The sequence below is a fragment of the Culicoides brevitarsis genome, chromosome 1, assembly GCF_036172545.1.
Source record: "Culicoides brevitarsis isolate CSIRO-B50_1 chromosome 1, AGI_CSIRO_Cbre_v1, whole genome shotgun sequence".
NCBI classification, from domain to species: domain Eukaryota; kingdom Metazoa; phylum Arthropoda; class Insecta; order Diptera; family Ceratopogonidae; genus Culicoides; species Culicoides brevitarsis.
In genome coordinates, this window is record NC_087085.1 from 41,521,581 (window position 1) to 41,544,257 (window position 22,677).

Consider the following 22,677-nt stretch of genomic DNA (forward strand, 5'->3'; position numbering starts at 1 on the left):
ATCTCTATTTTTTTATAAAAAATATTAAATAAAAATTAATGAATTAAATTAAAATTAATTAAAATTTAATTAAATTTTAATTTTTTATTTTTTTTTTCAAAAAGTTTTATCTTTATTAAAAAATAATTTATAATTTATATTTTAGCTTACTTTTTTAGCTTTAATAAAAAATAAAAAAATATCTGAAATCTTAAATATTTTTCTCTCATAGCAAAAATCAAATTTTTCACAAAAATAAAAAAAATCCACAAACTCCTGATTTTCCTGAACAACATCATCATCATCTTAAAGATGTTCCTCGGAGATAACGGCAAATCACCTACTAACCACGATAACAATCAACATGAAAAAGCTATTCACGCGTTTTGCCACAAAGAAAAAGGAAAAAAAAGATGAAACACGCGAATCACGCAAACAATAGCACCGCGCTCGTAACGTTCATGTTAAATGTTAAAAATCAGTAATAATTATAATCATGCATGGAATTGCGAAGCGGGAGAAAAAACACATTTAGACGTGTTAGAGTTGTCGTTTCTACATGAAAACGCTTTTCAGGGATTTTTTTTTTTTTTTGTAAAGAAAAAGCAAACAAATAAACACAGAGAGAATGATATAGAAGATAGATAGAATAACAATAAAAGTATGAATGAATGAAAGACATTATCGAAAGTCGTAAAGATATGACGAGAAAAAAGAGAAACTTTTTGAAAAGTCATTTGATTTTATTATGATAAGACACAGAGAGTCTATAAAATTTGCGATAACAAACAGATATATCGGAAAAAATAAAATCTAAATGGGTTTCGTGAGTACACGGAGAGAATAAACAAAAAATGAAACAAATGTTTGTTTCTCTTTCGGAATTGATGTTTAAAAGGATTTTGATGTTTTGATGGAAAATGAGCAGTTTAACGAGCTTAAAAGTTATTCGGCAACAACTTATTAACTCGTAAAAGAAAAATTTGTCATATTGGAGAAATTTTCTTTAAATTCATAAAAAAAATTAAATAAATAAAAAAATAAATTTAAAAAATTAAAAAAAAAATAAAAAATAAAAAAAAATTAAATAAATAAAAAAAAAATATAATTATAAATTGAAAAAAAGTATTTGTAAGAATTTTAGCATATTTAATATTTTTTTTTAACAATTCTGAAGTTCAATGGAAATTAACGAAAATTTAAAAAATTATTCGACAAAAATTTTATTTTTCTTTATTTTATTTATTTTTTTCTTTTATTTAAAAATTTTTTTTTATAAGTAATTTTTTTTATTTAATTTTAATTTTTTAATTTTTTATTAATTTTAAAAAAGTTAATAATTTTAATATAAATTAATAATTTTAAATAAGTAAATTATTTAAAAAGAACTTTATTATTTTTAAATTTAACTAAAGATTTTAGAAAATTAAAAATATTAATTTTTAAATTTATTTAAATTAAAATTTAATTTTCAGGTGAAATTTTAAATCAAAATATTTTTAAAAATATAACCATATAATTTTTTTTATTTTTTATTTTTTTTAGAAAAAAATTAATTAATATTTTTAAAAAATAATTAAATTTAGTCAAAAATTTAATGTCGAATATTTTTTTCCATTAAATTAATTTTTTTTATGAAAATATTTCAGTCTTTTCCAATTAATTCAAACCAAGCAAATTTTAAATGAATTTCAAAAAATTTACATCCATCACTGACTGACAGATTACGAAAAAAAAACGAACCAAAGTAGGTTATGTAAATTTTTCTTGCAGAATTTCCACTCGGATTCACAATTTTTTCTTCCTCGTTTTCCTTCATTTTTTTCCTTTCTTTCTTTCTTTGTATGTGTGTGTGTAAATTCATTCAAACTGCTGGCATGCTTCCTAAATATATTCCTTTCATTTACTTACTTTTCCATTCTTATTTAACTTTTATTTACAATTCTTCCCTTGTCGTTGTCGTCTTGCTCCTTCTTTTTCGCTCCGCATTTTTATATTCTAATTTTCTGGAGAAATGCACGTTTTCATCGGTAAATAGAGTAAATTAAGTATAACAATGCTGCTTTGTGTGTAAGACGACGACGACACGCAGAACTTTCATCTGGATGGGCACAACGCGTTCACTCAAGAGATGTGACAACTTTATATTTAATGAATGAATTTAATTTCCTTTTAGAGTTTCTTACACATATTTTTTTTTGCTCTCTTGCATGAGCGCAAAACGCACCTTGATTATGAATGTATGAGATCACATCCTGTTTTTCTCCGGAATCTGTAGCTACGCCAAAAGGAGGCTGTGCTCGAGTCAAAAGCAATAAAAAATAAAGAAAAGCTTAAAAAAAGTGGGAACGTAACGCAGCGGCGTTGTTTGTTGTTATTGTTGTTTGAACAAGAAAACGAAAGAGACGAGAATGGGCGAAGAAAAAAGAAATTTTTCTCCGTTAGAAAAAGAGAAAAAAAAATGAAGACAATTTTAACCTGGAATATGTAGATGAAGACTCATTCTGCTGTTTATTATTATTATTATAATCATGATGTTGTTTTCGTTCTTGTGTTTGTCTCACAGAAATTTTTTGTAGACACGCAAAGGTGTTTTTTGAGAAACGAAATTCGTGGAACTGGCTCATTTTTTGTAATAGCAAATTACGGATGAGAGTCATTTCATGCAGAAAATCCAAGGATTTATGGAAAATTTTTACTTTGTATTACTTTTAAAAGGATTTTTAATAAAAAAAAAATATGACACGTGTCAATCTTTTTTTTTTATTAAAAAAATAATTTTTAAATTAATTTATGGAAAATATTTTTAATATAGAATTAAATTTCTTAAAAAAACTTTTAAAAAAAATATAAGAGATTTTGACTGTAAGAATTATACATTTTTTGAAAATTAAAAAAAAATTAAAATAATTAAAGTTTTATTTTAAAAAAGTTTAGAAGAAATTTTTATTCAAAATATGTTTAAAAATTTTATCATATATTTTTTTATAATTTTGAGAAATAAATTAAATTAAATTTAAAAATTTTAAATTAAAAAAATTAAGTTGTTAAATAAAATTCAAAAAAATTAATTTTTAAATTTAAAATTAAAAAATTTTCAAATTAAATTAAAAATTTTAAAAGAAAATATTTTTTTTTTAAAAAAATTTAAGATTAATTTTAATTTTAAAAAAATTAAAAAATTTGATTAAATTTAAAATATTTTTAAATTAAAAATTTAAAAAAAAAATAAATTTTTATAAAAAAAATTAAAAAAAATATATTATAATAATATTAAAAATAAAAAAATAAAAAATATAAAAAAAATAATTTTAAATTAAAAAAATAGAAATAAAAATTTGAGAAATTTTTAATTAAATTAAAAATTTTTAACTATTTTTTTTAAATTTGATTTTTTTTTAATTCATAATTTTAAATATTTATCTTATTGCTAAATTATTAGTTTTTGTAAATTTAAAAAAAAAAATAATTAATTTGAATTAAAATTTTATTTTTAAAAATTACAAAAAAAAAAAAATAAATAACCAAAATAACTTTAAATTCTAAAAATAAAATTTCATATTTAAAGAAAACAAAATTTTAAATCCACGAACAACAAATTTCTATTCCTATCATAAAACGCGACAAAAAATCATATCTGTGTCAATTTTTATGGTGATTGAATGTTCAACAAAATGACGATCATCATCATCATCACGCGAAAAAATTCGCTGTCAGGTTAAAGCCTAAAATCATGAAAAATAATGGCGAGCATTCAATATATCATGCCGCGTACCTGCCTGCCTCCAAAGACAATTTTCCATGGAATCTGATTCAAAAAAAAAATGTGATTCATTATAGAAGCTTGTTTAAATTCCGCTTCGCATCTGATTCCCTCTGGAAAAGGGCGAGTAGCAGCAACAACATCATACCTCGAAAAAAAATAACAAGAACAACATTTTTTTTACCTTTCTTTAACGCACCATTTAAATTCAAAGTGTCGGTTGTTGTTGTTGTTGTTCGACGACGCTGTACTCCCCATTCAACAAAAGCATGTTTGTTACGTGCCAGGCCATGAAACATAAGCAGAGGCGAGTTCAAGTGTTCTGTGATGCGTGTCTCGGTGTGTGTGTTCACGCACTTTACTCCTCGGAGTACCATATTCGACATGGCACTTACACAGCGTACCGCGCGAGAGGAATCTTTATGCATTGTTGATGATGCTGCGTAAGTTTGCGCTTGCGTTAAAATCAAAATATCAGCAGTCATTGTGCCTGCTAGCGAATTTGTGTCATGTGTGTGTGTGTGTTGGCGAAGTGTTGTTGTTGTTTCTGGCTCCAAAATAAAACATTGTGGCTGAAGCATGCCTCTTGCTTTGGTAATTTTACTCGCACACAGACGAAAAAACACAAAAAAATATGAAAAATCATCCTCGCTGCGTGTTTTGGCGAGAGCGAAAAGAGGAGATTGAACACTGCCGATTGAAACAAAATTATGGCATTTTTTTAAAATTATTTCCGCAACACACACACACACACACAGGTAATAATGTTGCCGCTTCAAGTAAACACACTTGAACATGGCAATTTGTTTTTATAGTACTGCATGACACTCGCTCGAAATTTTCCTCGTTTAACGTTATTAATTGTGAATGTGTTTGTTTTTGGCAGATGACTGTCGCTCGGCTCCATTTTTGATATTTATTGACTAAAAGTAACTTTTTTTAAAAAGTTTTTTTCTTTTTTTTTCAGTCTCCTCATGAATAAATGTGTGCATCTCGGGCAGGACGACAAACATTATCCTCAGTCGAATGACTTTTTGCAATTCAATAAATCGAATCAAATTATTCAACGTGACTTATTTAACATAATTCGATCATCATTTTCATCGGTGCTGATATTCATTGCTAATTCGATAAATTTTTACAGTCAAGCAAAAAGGGGTTGATGACCTGATATGTCACAAAATTGCACAAAATATATAGGCGAAAAATGAAAACTGTGAATAATTAAAGAGACATTAGAACAAAGAATTTTTAATTTATCCAGAACTTTGTGCGCTAATGGCGACATATTTTTATTCATTTAGGCGGATGCGATGAGAGAAAATGTTTTATTTTTTTTTATTTTTAATGTTTTTTAAATTTTTCTTTGTAAAAAAATAATTTTATTTTTAAAAAATTTTTCAATTATTTGAATTTTAATTAATAATTAAAATATAAAAAATTTAAATTTATTTTTAACTAAATTATTTTATTTAATTTAATTTATTATCAAATTTTTAATTTTTTTAATTTTCAAAAAAAAAATTTTTTAAAAATTAAATTAATTTTTTTTAATTTTTTTTCAAAATAATAATTTTTTTTAAACTAATTCTTATTTTTTTTTAATTTTTATTTGTAAAATTAATTTTATTTAAAAAAAAAATTAATTAATTTTAATTTAAGTCAGAAGATAAAAATATTTATTTATATAAATTTAATTTTTATCAATTTTAAAAAATTTATTTAAATTATTTTTAAAATTATTTAAATACATATGTATTTTATTGATTTTAATTTAATTTAAAAAAAATGTTTTTAAAAAAATTGTCAAATATTTTAATTTAAATTTTTTTGTTGATTATTTTTTTTTTATTTTTTTTATTTCTTTATTTTTTTTTTAAATTAAATTTTTTTAAAAAAAATTAGGGAATAAATTTTTTTTAAATAATTATTTTTTATTATAATTTTTTTATAAATTAATTTTAATTATTTTTTTACAAATTTAATAAAAAAAAATAGTGAATTTTAATTCAAAAAAATTTCCGTTAAAATTTTTCAATAATTTTAAAAAATAAAAGAAATCTAAAAAAATCATTTTTTTAAAACAAAACATTTTCCCTTTTTGTTTCAGCCTCAAGCAAAAATAGGTTCTCTCACAATTTTTTTTAAAGGAAACGATGTCTTGTTATATGTTGTTTATTCAATGCGGTGACGCACACAAACTCGAACGAGAGATAAATGCGAGAAAAACTGCTGCTTAAAACAGTAATAATAACAAAAGTTTTGTCAAATAAATAATCATACGATATGGCAAGAAGAATAACGATAATAGCCGGAGATGCGAAAAACAGACAAATTAAGAACATAAAAAGGCAAGTTAATGTGCAAAAAACGACCTAGAATTGAAAAGTTGGATAATAAAAATTTTCCTTTTTTTTTTGCTCTGACAACGAAACATCAAAAGACCGGTCGTTTCCCTTCGCTGGCGGGCGACTTGCAACGAGCAGAAATTATATTTTAATATATTTACATGAGAAAGATAAACATAAAACTTGTCGACAACGACGAAAAAGGCAAACATTAAAAATTTTTTTTTCGGTAAACATGGAGAAAAAAAGTTTTTTTTTCATCACAGTCAAATAAGCACTGATAACGTCGTCATGTCACTATGATTTTATTATTTGCGCAAGTGATGTAACTTGCTTTTCTTTAAAGAAAAAAAATTACAAACACACAAACAAGATAATTTCTAAGAAAAAATAAAATTAGAAAGAGACGCTGCTGGAAAGCCGAGATAAAATGTTTCAATGTGTGTTTGCCAAATCTCTTCTTTGCTCGTTTTTTTTCTTTTTTCTGCCTTTTAAAAAAACTGCCAATAAAATAATTTTTGTTTGTTTGAATCTGAAATTAGTTTACGGTTCAATTGATTTCATGTTATGTTTGTGTGCGACATTTTTCTAGACCAATAGTCGCAAAAAAAAAATAGAAGAAGAAAAAAAATGTTGTTAGGTTAGTACGCAAAAATACCCAGACATTTGAAAATCCCATAAAATCTATAAAGTGTCACGAAAGTAAATATATTAATATATAACACACAATAAATTCCCAGACAATTGATGAAACATCCCTGCGGACTTCATAAACAGGCAGTACACCGCACAAACAATCAACACGATATATTTGTTATTATATTAGAACGACAACAACAACAAAAAAAAAAACAACAACAACGAAAGCTGATGATGATGTCGAGTTATGCAGAATATTCAAACAGCATTCCAATCACACGCGCGCACTGAATGATCATTTGGAATGGTTGTCGACGACGTCGTCATGAGTGCCATTATTGTTATCAACGAGGCAATAACTTTTTTTTTTCGTCTAAACAAGCATCAGAGCTGTTCATTCATTTCATTTAGAAAAACATAAAACAAATGAAAAATCTCACTAATGATCTCTCGTTGCTCGTCGTCGTTTTTATTTAAATTTATTTATGTTTAGTTTATAGAAAAGACAGCGGCGTCACATACTGAGAGGGAGTCTTTAATGATAAGAGAATTCGAGACGAGAGATTAAAAAAATTTTAATAATGAGATTTTATAAGAACTTATTTCACAAAATATTTTTCGTTTTTAATAAATTAAAAATTATTTAAATTCATTTTTAATAACTATTTTAAAATTTTTTAAAAATTAATATTTAATTTTGTTTATTTTAATATATTTACGAGAACAATAAAAAATCGTATAGAATCTTCAAAAAATAAAAATTGTGAAGGAGAAGTAATATAAATATGGATTGATAGTTTGTCGAACGGAGGACTTACGTCTTTTAATATCTGATGTCTCTCTCAAAGTGAGGAGCAATCATCGAATTTGTGACTTTTACATTAAAAAAAATTCTTAAAATGTTACTCGGATGAGTTCAAATTTTTTGAACGGTTATTTCTTGTTCAGTTTACTTCTACAGTTATTACAAAGAAATTTTTTTAATTGTATCTTTTTCAACTTTACTTAAGGATTTTAGACCATTTAAGCATTTACGGCTTATTATATTTCATTTTAAAATATTCAGACTTCTTTTTGACTTTCTACTGATAATTCGTCTTCGGCTTCCCATATTTCAAGTACAGATAAATACGGATGTTTGTTATATAATTGCAACGTATCTCCAATGATCTTCATTCAAGTCTTTGATCGGCATATTATTTTCTGTTCAGTATTTTATGAAATCCATTGAGTATCATTTTGTTTGGTTGATAGTTCGTTAAATCAATTTTTCGTAAGTCCTTATATTTGAAAAAGATGTCATTCTATCGACTAAAAGTCTTTTAATGAACTTACAGTATTTGTTTTTATTTTTTTTCATGAAGATATAAAGCAGTAGCATGTTGAATTAAGATTTTTCACTTCAAATTCTTCGATTCAAATTCTTCATATTTAGTTTCACATTCAATTTTAATTTTAATTTAGTTTTGAACTTGAAATTATTTAACACTTCAGAAACAATTTTTTTTCAAATTAATTAAATTAAGTTAATTTTAAAAATTTATAAATAATATTAAATTAAATCTCTTTTAATATTTAAACTATATTCAAAACTATTTTTTTTAAATAATTTTTTTTTAAACTTGTCCCCCTTTAAAATCTACGTCACTGCCCATCGCATCTCCATATTTGCAATAATAAAATGTTACAATATCACAAAGTAACGCACCGCATCAGGAACAGTAGAGCAGCCTCGAGTTAGATTGTGCGTTAAAAGTGCTCATTAGACATTTTTTATTGTGCTTCTGAGAATAAAAGGCAGAAAGAAAAATACATAAAAAATTTGCACATATCAGAATAATGTTGAAGGTAAATAAAATGTAAATAATAAATATAAAAAAGAACATATTACACCCCTTTCATTTTATTATTATTATTATTATCAGACCAACCGACGAAGCCTGCGACTTGAATTTTATTCGCCAAAATGAAGCTTGTATGGCTTCTAACACTCCATCGGCTCTTGTTAATAATATTTTTATATAAATACAGCAAAGAGATACCCCAGTTTTTTATTGTTATGATTCACACACGCAAACGAATTTTGCTGCAGCTCGTCTTTTTCCTCCTTTTTTATGATTTTCTGTAGTAGTAATAATATGCGAGATATGGCGATGCATGTGTGACTAAATGGGGTGCAGAAAAAAAAGAGTGTCGCTATGTATTTGATATGACGACGACGATGATGATGATGATTGTGTATTAAAATTGATATTATATATATTACAATGTAACGTTATGTGTTAGTAATAATGTTACGAGTATATAGCGGAGCTGTCAGAAAAAATGATGTATGGTTCGTGTTGTATCCTTTTGAATTTGATGTCCCGTTGTGCGTTGATGGTCTATATATTTTTTTTGTTAAAGTTGCCACAAAATGCTTTCGAATTAAAGCAATTTCCTCGTCTACTTGAAATTCCTGATAAATGTGAAAAATTAATAATTTTAACGTATGCGTCAGATATTAAAATGAATTTGCTTTTAGAAATGAGAAAATACGGCATGCGACTAAAATGCCACATAAATATGGCAAAAGACACACACACATGCGACGACACACAAAAGGAAGAGGGAGCCATTGCGGCGCCAACAGGCAAAGATATTGTACTACTATAACCAATTTGGCACAGATTTTTGTCAAACAATATAAATGTCTTTGCATTAAATGAAGTATAGAGGCATTTTATTTGTTGTTACACGCTCATATGCTCGAGATGAGAGCAAAAAAGTGACATAAAAGAAGAATGTTTATGCTTTTGCTGCCAACTCAAATAAATGTGTGTGTGTGCGCATTTTTCGTCAAGAAGCGCCGACAACGACGACGACGTCGACGACAGAGAACAAAGAATTGGAGGTTATGAAAGGAACCAACAAATAAAATGTAAAGTAATAATAATATACAAATAACGTTTTCTTCTTTCTTTTCCAATTTCCTGCGACGACACAGAAAGACCGTGGAAAGCAAAGAAGAACAAATACACTTGTTTTTTTTTTCGGTAAATGGAAGCGATGGCTGGCGAGTGTTTGTTATTTTATTACAAATACAACAGATTTTTTTTTCGTTGTAATAAGAGCAATTGTATGATGACTATTGACTTGGTACTTTGTAATATGTTAAAAAAAATACGAAAGAAATATAAGAAAAGAACAAATAAATATGTTTTCTTTATATTTAGTTCGAAATGAGAGAAACAACACAAAAAAAAGATGAAATCATTCGGCTTTCATGGAATTGATGACGTCATTGTTGGAATTGTTGGCCAATAAAAGATGATGAATGATTAATTTTGTTCCGTCATAATTTTATGGAGTTGGGTATTGTTTATTTTTTTTTTAGGTCAAATCATTTTATTCGGAAAAATAAATAAATAAATGTGAATTGAGAGAAAATATTAAAGTAGAAATTCTGTATTCGAAAATTTGAATTTTCGAAATTAGAAAAAATTATTTAAATAATTTTAAAAAGGATTTTATAAGTTTTTCGAATATAAATTTTCGACAATTTTTATTTTTATTAATATTTTCGAAAATTTTTATTTTATTACAATTTTCAAATAATTTTATTTTATTACAATTTTCAAAAATTTTTATTTTATGACAATTTTCGAAAATTTTTATTTTATTACAATTTTCTGTTCAGCAATAATTTTGAAAAGTCTTTTAAAAATTTTTCGAATAAGAAAAAAATTTTTATTTTCGAATTTTTTTTTTATAATTTTCGAAAATTTGTAAATTATTTAACAATAATTTCGAAAATTCTTATAAATAACTTTCGAATTAGAATTAATTTTTATTTTCAATTTTTTTTATAATTTTCGAAAATTCTTATAAATAATTTTCAAATTAGAATTAATTTTTATTTTTTACAATTTTTAAAAATTTTAAAACTTTTCAATTATAATTTCGAAAAAATATTTTAAAAAATTTTCGAATAAAAATTAATTTTTCGAACTTCGAAAAATTAAAACTATCTTCGATTCTTTGTACTTTCGAATTTTCGAAAATTTGAAAAGTAATTTCGAAAACGAACAAAGCGCCATCATCAGTCAATTTTTAAAACAAAACGAGACAAAACTAAAGACTTCATTTAAAGCACAATAAATAACATACAAAAAAAGTCCTTTTTATATAAATTTTTTGAACAGTTGGATATATTTTTTCTCCATTAATTTCCCCTTTAAATAAAAAAAATCCTGCAACTCCTTCTTTTTGTCCCGCAACTATAAACAGAATAAAAACTATCAGAGTGAATCGTAGCAGGACGTTGTCTGGTCAGTGCACTTAAATATGTTCAACTCACATATCTTTATTATAACATGCGGGCAGCAGAAGGATATTGACGTTATTAAATAAAGAGCTTGGCGAACGTACATTTCACATGCCGAAAGAGGAAATTGTTCCTAAAATAATTTCATAAATCTGTAATTGAATTTGTGTGTACTACAACATTCGGTTGTTTGTTGGTAAAAGTTTCGTTTATATGACGGAAGAAAATTCTTTTTTTTTTTTAAAGGATTCGCCCAGGGGATTCTCGTGCACGTTGCCTATGGAGAGATATGGATTAAAGATACAACAAATCGATTTTAATTATTTTTAAAACGGTTTTTGTTGTAAAAATAAATGTTTCATTTTTTTGTGTTTTAAATTGATAAAAAATATCACGAAAAAAAAGGTTTCGAGCGAAAAATGGTCTCTTTTGTGCGATTTTTCATTAAAATAAAATAAAAAAAATAAATTGTACTTACGGTCGATCTGCAAATCGGTGCATCGCCTGCAAATGGCAGCCTAGCGCCTCTACGGAGCCTCCTTCGATACAACGAAGGCGGCACCCTTGGCACCTTGATAGGGCGCCCCTTGATCAAAAATTGATGATTTTCGAAGAAATGTTTGTAACGGCTTTTCGCACTTTTTCTCTTCTTCGCTTCTCTTTTTTTCTTGTTATTATTTATTATTATCTGCAAATTGCTTCAAGTTTCCACGGCGTGACCCTTTTGATGTTGGAATGATTCACGTTTATGACTTTTTTCTGGCTTGTTAAAAAGAGCTAAAATTTAGCTCTATTTAATTATTTATTTATTTTTTTTTGTTAAAAATTACACTAATTAATATTTTTTTTTCTTATTAAATTATCAATTCTTTAGATTTTTATTTATAAAAAACACTACAACACTTTTTTTCTGTAAGTTTATGAGTTTTGAGTTCAATTTGTGAGTTAAATTAACTGCTAGCCCGCATCACCAACGATAACGAGCCCATATGTGGCTCCTGTTCCTATTGACAACAACGTGTATGCCATTAAAACATGTCGTCGTCTGAGTTATCTGATCGTCAAGATGCTGAAAATACAAGAGAAAAAAAATAATTAATTATTTTGAATAATTTTTTATTTTTTTATAATAATTTTCATTTTATTAAATTACATTTATGAATTATTTTAATAATTTAATTAATTTCAATAATTAAAAAAAAAATATTAAAATTTTAAAAAATATATTTTTTTAAATTTTTAATTAAATAAGAATTATTTTAAAAATATAAAATATTAAAAAAAATTAATTTAAATAAAAATTATTTTTTTTTCAATCAAATTAATTAAAAAACATAAATTAATCAATGAAAAAAAAAAAATAAATTAATTAATAAAAAAAAATTAAATTAAAAAAAACTAATTTATTATTAAATAAATAATAATTAAAAAATAAAATAAAAATATTTTTAAAAAATTAAAATTATTGAAAAAATAAAATAATTAATTAAATAAAATATTTTAATAAAATTTAATAATTATTTTTTTAAAATTTTTGATTTTTTAAATAATTTTTTAAAAATATGTTAATTTTTGAGATTTTATCAAATAATGACTGCCCATTAAATTTAAAAAATAATAAAAAAATGTTCCGATAGTATCACTTGCAAATTTATGTGTCAGTCGTGAGCGAGAGATAATTTGCCGTAATTGTAGTATAAAACATGCGCATTTACTTGTTAATTACTCTAATCGTACAACCACAATCGCACGTTCTGTAACAATTAAACAAAACTGCACAAAAGTTGTTGTTTTTTGCATCGTCCTGCCAAGCTAATGGCTTTTGCGGGTACCCTTAATTTATTGCATTATGATCGACGAAACGGAGGCACAGATGTCAAAAATATCATTTCACACGTTATTCCCACGTCACAAGCGCTCTTGAATCGCCTTTTTTATCTGCATCGTTTGTACATTCGCGCATTCAACTCGAACAAAAATCATTTTATTCAAATTAATTAAACACAATTTAAATCCCTGTAATTTATGTCAATATTATTAGTAAGCGTTCATGGTGTGTTGCACTCATTCAGTCACTCCGTGTGCAGCAATGAAAATTGTTTTGTATAATTATGCGCTGATTAAATATATAATATGACTACTAAAGTTGAATGTCAGGAACAGATAAGGTTATTTTTCATATAAACATTTCAACAGTGGTTCGTTGGAGTAATTTTAACGTCATTTTAATGTAAAATTGTTTGCAGTGCACTCGAGGCAGCTGCAGCGTGCGAAAATTTGTTTGCGTTGCGGGAAAAATGGGGTTTTTTGTGCAAAAAATTCTTAGAAACGTCATCAACGAAAATGAGGTTTTTCCAATGCAAAAAATAAACAAATTAAATGGCGACGAGGTTGACGACGTTCGTCAGACAGAACGACAGACACTTGACAAAAATAACAATAAATTACGTTGAAATAACAATAAATTAAATTTCACGAATGTCTGACGGTTGTAAATTTTATTTTACGATATTTCGATGATAAGGTTAGCGATAATTTTTTACATGACATGTTTCAAATGAAATAAATATTAAAAAAAATATGATTTAGTTTATTTTTTTCTTATAAAGTATAAAAAAAATTATAAAAATTATAATACAAAAAAAAAATAATTTTTTAAAATTAAATTATAAAAATTAATTCATTAAAATTTAAATCAAATTAATTTAAAATAATTTAAAAAAATAATAATTTAATATTTTTTGTTTATAATAATATTTTGTTTTAAAATATTTTTTTATTTTAATAATTTTATTTGAATTAAATTAAAATTAATAATAAACAAGTTGAAATTAAATAAATAAATATTTCTTTTACAATGATAATGTAAAAAAAATATTTTTTGAATTAAATATTACTATATTACGAATAAATTCAAAAATTAGTAACAAAATTTTAATTTAATGAAATTAATAAAAATAAAAGAAACAAAAAAATTAAAAATTTTAATTAAAATTTATAATAAAAGAAATTCATTTTTTTTTTTTTCTATATTTTCTTAATGGTTGGCGGATTTTTCCATTAAAAATTATTATTTTAAATTTTTAAACATAATTAAATATTTTTTGAACTAAAATTTAAATTTTCTTAAAAACAAAAACAAAAAATTCTAAATTATTTTTTTTATTCTTTATAAATAAAAGTATTGAATATTAATTTTTTTTATTAATCAATAATAATTGAAATCGAAATAAAATTATTTATTTTTAAATTTAGATTTTTTTTAAATCAAGAAATTATTTTAAAATTGTGTAAAAAAAAATTAAATAAAAAAAAAAAAAAAATTTAAAAAAAAATTAAAATTTAAAAATAATTTTAAATATATTTAAAAAATTATCTAAATTTTACCATTTTTCGCTAAAACTATTAAAAAAATTTTTTTTTTTCAAAATAAAATAAATTTTAAATCACAAAACGTTCCAACTAGATAACGATAAATAGAAAACCGATCAAAGAGCAATAAAAATCTGGTCTCATTGGTTAACCAAAAGTACGTGAGACTCGCTATCTCGTCACTGAAACTTTCTGGGCACAGACTATTAAAATTTTACTTTCATGAATGAGTTTTATGGCTTCGACGCACACATTTGCCTTATCTCTGCCATAAAATTCATGTGAAAGAAACCAAAAACATGAGACGAACGACGACGACTTAGTTAATTATTTACTTTATTTTTCCCCATATCAGCAGCACACAAGTACAGAGAAATCACATTTTCACGTATGCCAGAAGCAGAATTGCTTTACCAAGAGTTAATTTGGGCTCGTTTGTAATGTTTCGCTCGCTTTTGTTGCTTTTCTGTTGCTGGCGTTTGAAGAAAATTGTGGGACTTTTAATTAATAGGCATTGTAAAAAGACGCAAAGATGGTTTCTGTCATGATGGTACCCATAAAAACGAATGTAGTTTTATTTACAATTTTACGGTTTTTCGGTAGTTTTATAGTTACAGCAGTTGTGCTTCGTTCAGCAAAGAAAGCAAAAAAAAAAGTAAATGGAATTAAAGAAGTTGCGTTCGTTTTGTTGTGGATTAATAATAAATTTGTTATTTATTTGTTGGCAAGATTTATTTCTCCCCATCTTTGGGACAGAACGCGTTCCCTAATTCCCGAGATTATTGAAACTTTTTTTTTCTCGTCGTTTCGCCAAAAAATAAAGTAAAATTACTTGGAATGAAAGTCAATAATAAATCATCAAAAATTTTCGTTGGCATTAAAATGAACAACAACACCTGCTACCATCGAAAAATTATGAGTTTTTTTCTCGTAGTATCGGAAGGACATTAATTATTTTCGAAAAAAAAAATAATGTTCAAGTGCAACAGTTTTTTTCCCGCCATTTTTTGCGCGCCAATTTTTTCGCGCCAAAAAGTTGATCCATCCATAATAATTCCTCCGAGTCTCTCGGGTTTGGCAAAAACATGTAAAATAAATGATTTAATCAATCTTCATTACATCACGTGGACGACATGGAATGTGTCAAATACACTTATTAAATTTTATTGCGATAAATTTCGTTGACACACACTCTTGTCCGGCTCATTTTCGCACGGCTCCGACGAAATGATGTTAATATTGAAATTTATTTATGGCTTTTGTACGCGAGATGGTATTTTCAGAAGGAAGAACGACAAGAGACTGCAATGAGGCAGCGTATTAACTTAATTAAGGGTGTTCAAATGAAAAATGGATCAAATAAAATAATTACTAATTTCCTTCTTTCGTCGAAGAGGCACCATTACCGGATGATAATTTATTATTTTATTTCTGTTTTTGCAGGCAATGCGCAAATTTCAACGAAATATCAGAAAAATGTGATAAATGACACGGATCAATTCACTTACAGGCACAAATAAATAGTTGCAGAGGTTAATTTATGGGAATTTAGATGGGAAACCACTGTCCAAATATGTTTGAGGTTAATAAATTTATTGGATTAAACATAAATTATTTATGATTATTTCGAATGTTGTTACATCATGCCTCGGTCAATTCGTGTTAATTTCACCGAAATATCTCTCGATAATCCATAAAATATTTCTAAATTGAAAACTTTATGGAAGAAATCATTTTCGCTCGAACGAATCAATTGAAAAAATAAAAATTCTACATTCAAATCGAATTTCATTGAAAACTTATCGCACCTCGCAAAACAATGGAATTAATTTTCAAACGACTAAAACTTTGCAATTCGATAACTACTTGAATATTTTATGATATTTGATGAGTTTGCTCTACATGTGAAATTCAATATTCGGCTCTTCTTCATCTTTGTGTTGTTCAGCGCCGAGAAAAAAAAACAATGACGCAATTTGCGATGATGATAATTATTCGTGAGGAAAATTTGCGCGAAAATTCACTTTTATCTCTGTGGATTAGGCGCGAGAGTTTATCAAAAAAAAAAAAAAAAAAAAAATGAAGATCAAAGCAAAATTTTTCACATTCGTCATTTTTGGTAAGAGCATTTTAAAAGAAATTTTGAAAAATTTTTTATTTTGTGTCTGTCTTATAATTTTTTTTTGTAGCGAAAAATATAATTTAAAAAATAAATAAAATAAAAATTATAAATAAATATAATAAAAAAATAATAATGATCAAATTAAAAAAATAATAATATAAATTTTAAAAAATTAATTAAAATAAAAGTTAATTAAAACATTTATTACAAAAAAATACAATTAAAAAATAAAAAAAATATTAATAATTAAAAAAAATAAAAAAAATAATAAAATTAAATTAATTACAAAAATTATAATAAAATAATTTAATTTAAAAAAAATAAATAATTTAAAAAAAAAATTAATTTAATTTAATTATTTTTTTTGTAAAATAAAAAAAAATAATATTTAATTCAAAAATTATTAAAAATTAGAATTTTTAAAAAAAGACATATTAATATTATTTCTGATATTATTAAAAAAATAAAATAAAATTGGATTTAAAATAAATAAAAAAAATTAGGAAATATAAAATTTTATTTTAAATATTTTATATTGCTTTAAATTTTTATTTTTATATAAAATTTGAAAATATTAATTTAAAAATAAATTAATAAAAATAAAAAAAAATTAAACCATTCAAATTAAATTAAATAATAAAAATAATTATTGAAGATAAATTACATTATTATTATTTAAAAAATATTTTGAGGTTTGAATTGTATTTTTTTATGGATAAATAATAAAATTAAAAAAAAAAATAAAATTTTGCTATAAAATTAAAAATATTTATGTAAATAAATGAAATAAAAAAATAAAATTAAAATTTAAATTAAAATTAAATTAATTATAAATTTTATAAATAAAATTATTAAAAATTAATTTAAAAAAAATTATTAATTAAATTAAAAATCAAAATCAAAATTAAGTAAATAAAATAATCAATAACACAAAAAAGTCCCAAAAAATTTAAAAAAATCAAAAAATACGCTAAAGCTCTTCCTTTCCCAACACCTTTCACCATTTCATGATAACACCTTCAAAAAACGAAGTCACAGAAGAGAAAACGTGAGAAAAAATCTATAATGATATATAATATCATCATTGATCTAAGCAGCAGATAAATTGAATTATTTATTTTCTTCTTATATTCATTTCGTATTTTTTTTTCTTCTTCTTTTTTCGTCTCTTTTTTTTTACGTTTATGACAAGTTAGTTTAGTACCTGCCTTTATTGAGGATTATAAATGAGAACTTTTGTACGGCATTTATTTTCACGTTTTTCTTTCCTGCCGAAAAATAACAACAACAACAACAACAAAAAGTGGCAAATGAAAGAAGAAGAAGACAATCAATACCTGTCTGCTTTCTATCAGTACAACGAAAAAAAAAAGAAAAATAAAATAAACACACACAGACAAAGAGGGAACAAACTGACTGTGCGCGCGCGAGTCATTCAGATGTGCTGTTCCTTTCATGATGATGCCGTTTTTTATATATTTTTATTTCCAAATCATCTCTTTTCCTGTTTTCTTTTGATTTCCTCTTTACTTTTTTTTTTCCTCGCAGAGGATGAGGACATTGACGTTATGAATGCTGGATGAATTTGCAGAAAAAAAAATATTCGAAGCACCGGAATTGGTGCTCGAATGAATAAATTTTTATGATCAAATCGAATAAATTACAATTACTTTTGAATTCTTATTTTTCTTTTTTTTATCTTCATCTCGTCGCAATAATAATCTCTTCTTCTTCGGCGAAGGCAAATTTTTCTCCATGCAACTTGAACTTGATTTATTTCTTTTATTACTTCGAGTGCTTTGGCCATCAAAAGTCGTGCCAGTAATAAAAGAAAAGTCGCACAAACAATCATTTTTCGACAAACAATAAAAGTCACGACACTTTTTTTTTCATTCATTCAACTTTTATTTTTTTTTTTACTTCGCTGATGGACCTTTATGTTCTCTTATTTTTATTTCTCGCTTCGTTTCGTCTCTCGTGCCGTTTGTTTGTGTATCAAATTAATTCGTTGTCCCTTCGTCGTAACGACTTTCGAGTAGACAGACACACTGAACGGGGCGAGAAAAAAATAAAATAAGGAAATTGGTAAATTTTATTACCTTTTTCACACTCCGCAGTCGCTTTCTCGGTACACAGACGAACAAAAAAAAAGTGAATTGCATTCCGACTTCCTCCAACACAACTAATAAAACATCGGATAGATCGGCATTGAAATGTGAGAAGCGGAAGTATTGTGACAGCATTCTGCCAACGGAGGAATAGTAACGGTAGCGGCAAAAACAGCATGGAGAATGATAAAAATCGCTTCTTTTTTTTTTTTTTTGATTGACACTTTTGCAAGAGTAAGCTGACATGACTTGGGTATTAGTGTTACAGATCTATATACATTTTTTTGTTCCTGTTTTGTTTTTTTATTTTGTGAAATTTTCATCATCGCACAGAATTTTTCTCTCGCTCTCTCTGTGTTGGAGGTGATGAAATGCGAGACAACGACGAGGTAATAAACGATTACGATGGAATTCGTTACAAAACGAAAAAATTTAATAAATTTTTTGGGAGAAATGTGATATTTTTTTATTCGTAGAGTTTAAGTGTTCTTTTTGAGTGTCTGAAAAAATTGTGCAGAGGCGTGTCAGTAATTTTCCACAAATATAATTTTTTTTTTAAATAAAAAAATAATTTAAATAAACTTTTAAAAAATGTTTTAAAAAATTTATTTATTTTTTTAATTTTATTTATTCATTAAAATTATTTTAATAAAATTTGTATTTTTATTGTAATATTTTAAAAATTATCATGAAATTTTAAATAAATAATTTTCATATTTTTAAAATAAATAAAAAATATATTTTTTAAATTTATTAAATTATTAAATAAAAATTCAAGCAAATATTTTTTTTTTTTTTTTTTTATTTTTAATTTTTTATTATTTTTATTTAAATAATTATAAATAAAAATATTTTTTAATTTTTAAAATTAAATAAAATTTTATTTTTAATTAAAAATTTCATGAAATTATTTTTAATTTTATTAAATAAAATTTTGTTAAATTTAAAATTTGTGAAAATAAAAATATTAAAACATTTTTTTTTTTAAAAAAATAAATTTTAAAAATTAAATAAAATAATTTTACTTTTTAGCTTAAATTTAAAATTTTTAAAGAAAAATAATTTTAAATTTAAATACAAAAAAATAAAAATTTTTAATAAGAAATAAGAAATTAAATTTTCAAAATTACAAAAAAAAAGTAAATAAATTCAGACATTTAAAAATTATATTTTGCCTTAAATCATATTAAAATATTAAATTAATCTATGTGTTAAAATTAAAAAAAAAAATAATTTAACAAGAAATAAAAAAATAATAAAAGTATAAAAAAATTAAATTTAAATAAAAAAAATTTGTAATGAAAATAAAGGAAATAGAAGAAAAAAAATCAAAATAAAAAAAAAATTTTTCAATAATTTTTTTTATAAATATAATTGAATAAATTTCTTATATTCAAATTTTTTAAAAATTAAAAATTTTAAAAACAAATTTAAAAAAAAATATTTAAAAAAATCAAAAATTTTTCTTTAAAAAAATCTTCAATTCTTAAAAAAAAACAAAACAAGTCAATAAAACCGCACTTTTGACTATTATCAACGCCCACGTCATTCCCGACAGAAAGACATATTACATCCCCTTAAACAGTCCCAATTCGGCAATTTTATTGATCCCGCTCGCTCGCATTCATCAAACATTAAACGAACAAACAGCAGGACATGCTATTTCATTCATTTTAATCATTTAATATCTCATCTGCATGTGCCATTGTGAGCGGCAATTCTCCTGATAATATCACAAAATATTTCTCGTTGTTGTTGTTGTTGTGTCAGTCTGTGATGCGCGCTGCGGTATTCACACAAATGAAATGCAATGAATGTTGTTTATCGATGCGTTCTCTGTATGTGTACTTTTGTTTGTGGATGCATTACAGGACGAAAAAAAAGACAAACATTATAAATAAAATGGCATACGACTTTGCCACAATGCGACATAAAATTTAACATATTGAAATTCAATAGTATCAGCGAAATTTTTGTCTATTTTGGCATCGCGCAATTTTTTTTCTCTTTCGACTCAGTTATAATTTGACCGAAATGGTCGACTCATATCTGTGGCAAAAGTCAAAAAATTTTTATTGGTCAAAAAAAATTGGAATAAAAATAAATATTATAAAGTATCATAGAGGCAAACCAATATTTTCTACCGATAAACTCGCATATGAGAAAAAATAAACAAAAAAAAAATATGAAAAAACAAATCGCAATTTTAGCGAAAGAGAAGTCTCTTGACAATTTTTAAGAGTTTGATGAGAAAATAATGGCGAGCGGTAGAACGAGAGGCAAAAAAAGCGTCACTTACGATGACATCATTCAGATCGTAAAGGGTTTTCACATAAAATATCAAATCACATTCAAGGGGTTAATATTTTCTTTTGTCGTCGAAATTGTCGTCGTTCATCGTCATCATCATCAACAGCATCGGCGAAGAGACAGAAAGAGAAAAGAGCGGAGATAAGTAGACACTTGTGAATGATGTCGTCGTGCGACCCATATTAAAAGGCACAGCAGGCGACACACACAGGAAGTATCAATTTTTCCTCTTTCTTTGTGTGTGGGACTTCGGTCTTCGTCGCTCGTCGTCGAATGGTATACCTTTATGCATCATTATCATCATCAATGTCATCACCTAGTTAGATTAATGATTAAATATTGTATTATATTATAATAAGATTTTGTTTACAGATTGCGGGTAAACTGTTCAAGTTCATTTTTTATGCATGAACGAGTTAAACTTCTCTCGTCTCTCATCTTCGTCGAAGAAGTGTTCTTCATTCATTCCTCTTCATTGAAAAGTTAAACAAGCTAATAATATTTGATCTAGATTTTTTTCTCTCATCATAGCAATAAATTGAATCGATGGTACTTGAGATCCAGATTTCTGTTTAGAATGGAAAAAAATTAATAAATTTTCCAAAGTTAATTTTTTTATAGAAATATGAAAAAAAAATATTAATATTTATTTTTAGAAATGTTTTGATTTTTTTATCCTCTTTATTTATTAAAAAATATTTTAATTGATATATGAAAAAAAAAATTTTTTTCTAATATTTTTATTTTTTATTTAGAAATTTATTTTAAATTTTAATTATTTAATTTAATTTAATTTTATAATTAATTTTTTTATTTTCTTGATTTTTCATGAGTTTTAGATTTATGCTTTTTGGTCAAAAAACTTTTTTTTAGATATAATTCATATTTTATACCAAAAGTTATTTTTTTTAAAACTAAATTAAATTAATTAATTATCCAATAAAAAAATTAATTCTTTAAAATAATGTTTTAAAATTAAATAATTTTTAATTTTTTGTTTAAATTTTTAATTTTCTAATATTTATATTTTTGTAAAAAAATATTTTAACGAATTTATTTAAAAAATTATTTATAAAAAAAAAATAATTTTAAATAATAAAAAAATATATTATTATTCAAAAAATATTGTTAAATTTAATAATTTTTTTAGAAATTTATTATTCCTTTATTAAAATAATAAAATTTAAAAATTTATTTTTTTTATATTATTAGTTTTTTAAATAATATTTTGGAATTATTTGTTATTATTATTATTAAAAAAAATAATATTATTAAAAAAATAGGTATTAAAATTATTAAAAAAAAAATTAAATAAATATTTTTTTAAGAAATTAATCATTATTTTTTTTTTCATCAAAATTCAATATCAATTAAATTCGAGTAAAAAAAAATACTCGTTAAAATAAATAATTTCAAAATATTAAAAATAAGATTATGAAAAAATATTTTGAAATTATTTTAACGAGTATATTATTTTTTTCAAATTTTATTTAAATATTTTTTCTTTAGAATTTATTTTAAAATATATTATTTTTTTATTTATTTTAAGCTATCAGATCTCAAGATTTCCATAATAATATCAAAGCAACATAAATCCATTTCTTTGAAATGCGGTTGAAAGAGAAATAATCTTATGCCAAAATACCCTAACTTGAAATTGATCGAAAATATGTCTCGATATGTCATGTTGAGTAAATAAAACAAAGAAAAAAAATAGAAAAAAAGATAAA

At 24.1% G+C, this 22,677-nt stretch overlaps 1 protein-coding gene across 1 annotated transcript in view; it reads right to left on the reverse strand.

Moving 5' to 3' along the window:
* The window catches only part of LOC134827703 (acetylcholine receptor subunit alpha-like 1), a 104,334-nt gene that overhangs the window by 81,005 nt on the left and 652 nt on the right, over nucleotides 1–22,677 (reverse strand). The window contains exon 2 of the mRNA XM_063840468.1: nucleotides 11,514–12,104. The gene's annotated coding sequence lies outside the window, so the exon portion shown is untranslated. The remainder of the gene's footprint in view (nucleotides 1–11,513; nucleotides 12,105–22,677) is intronic.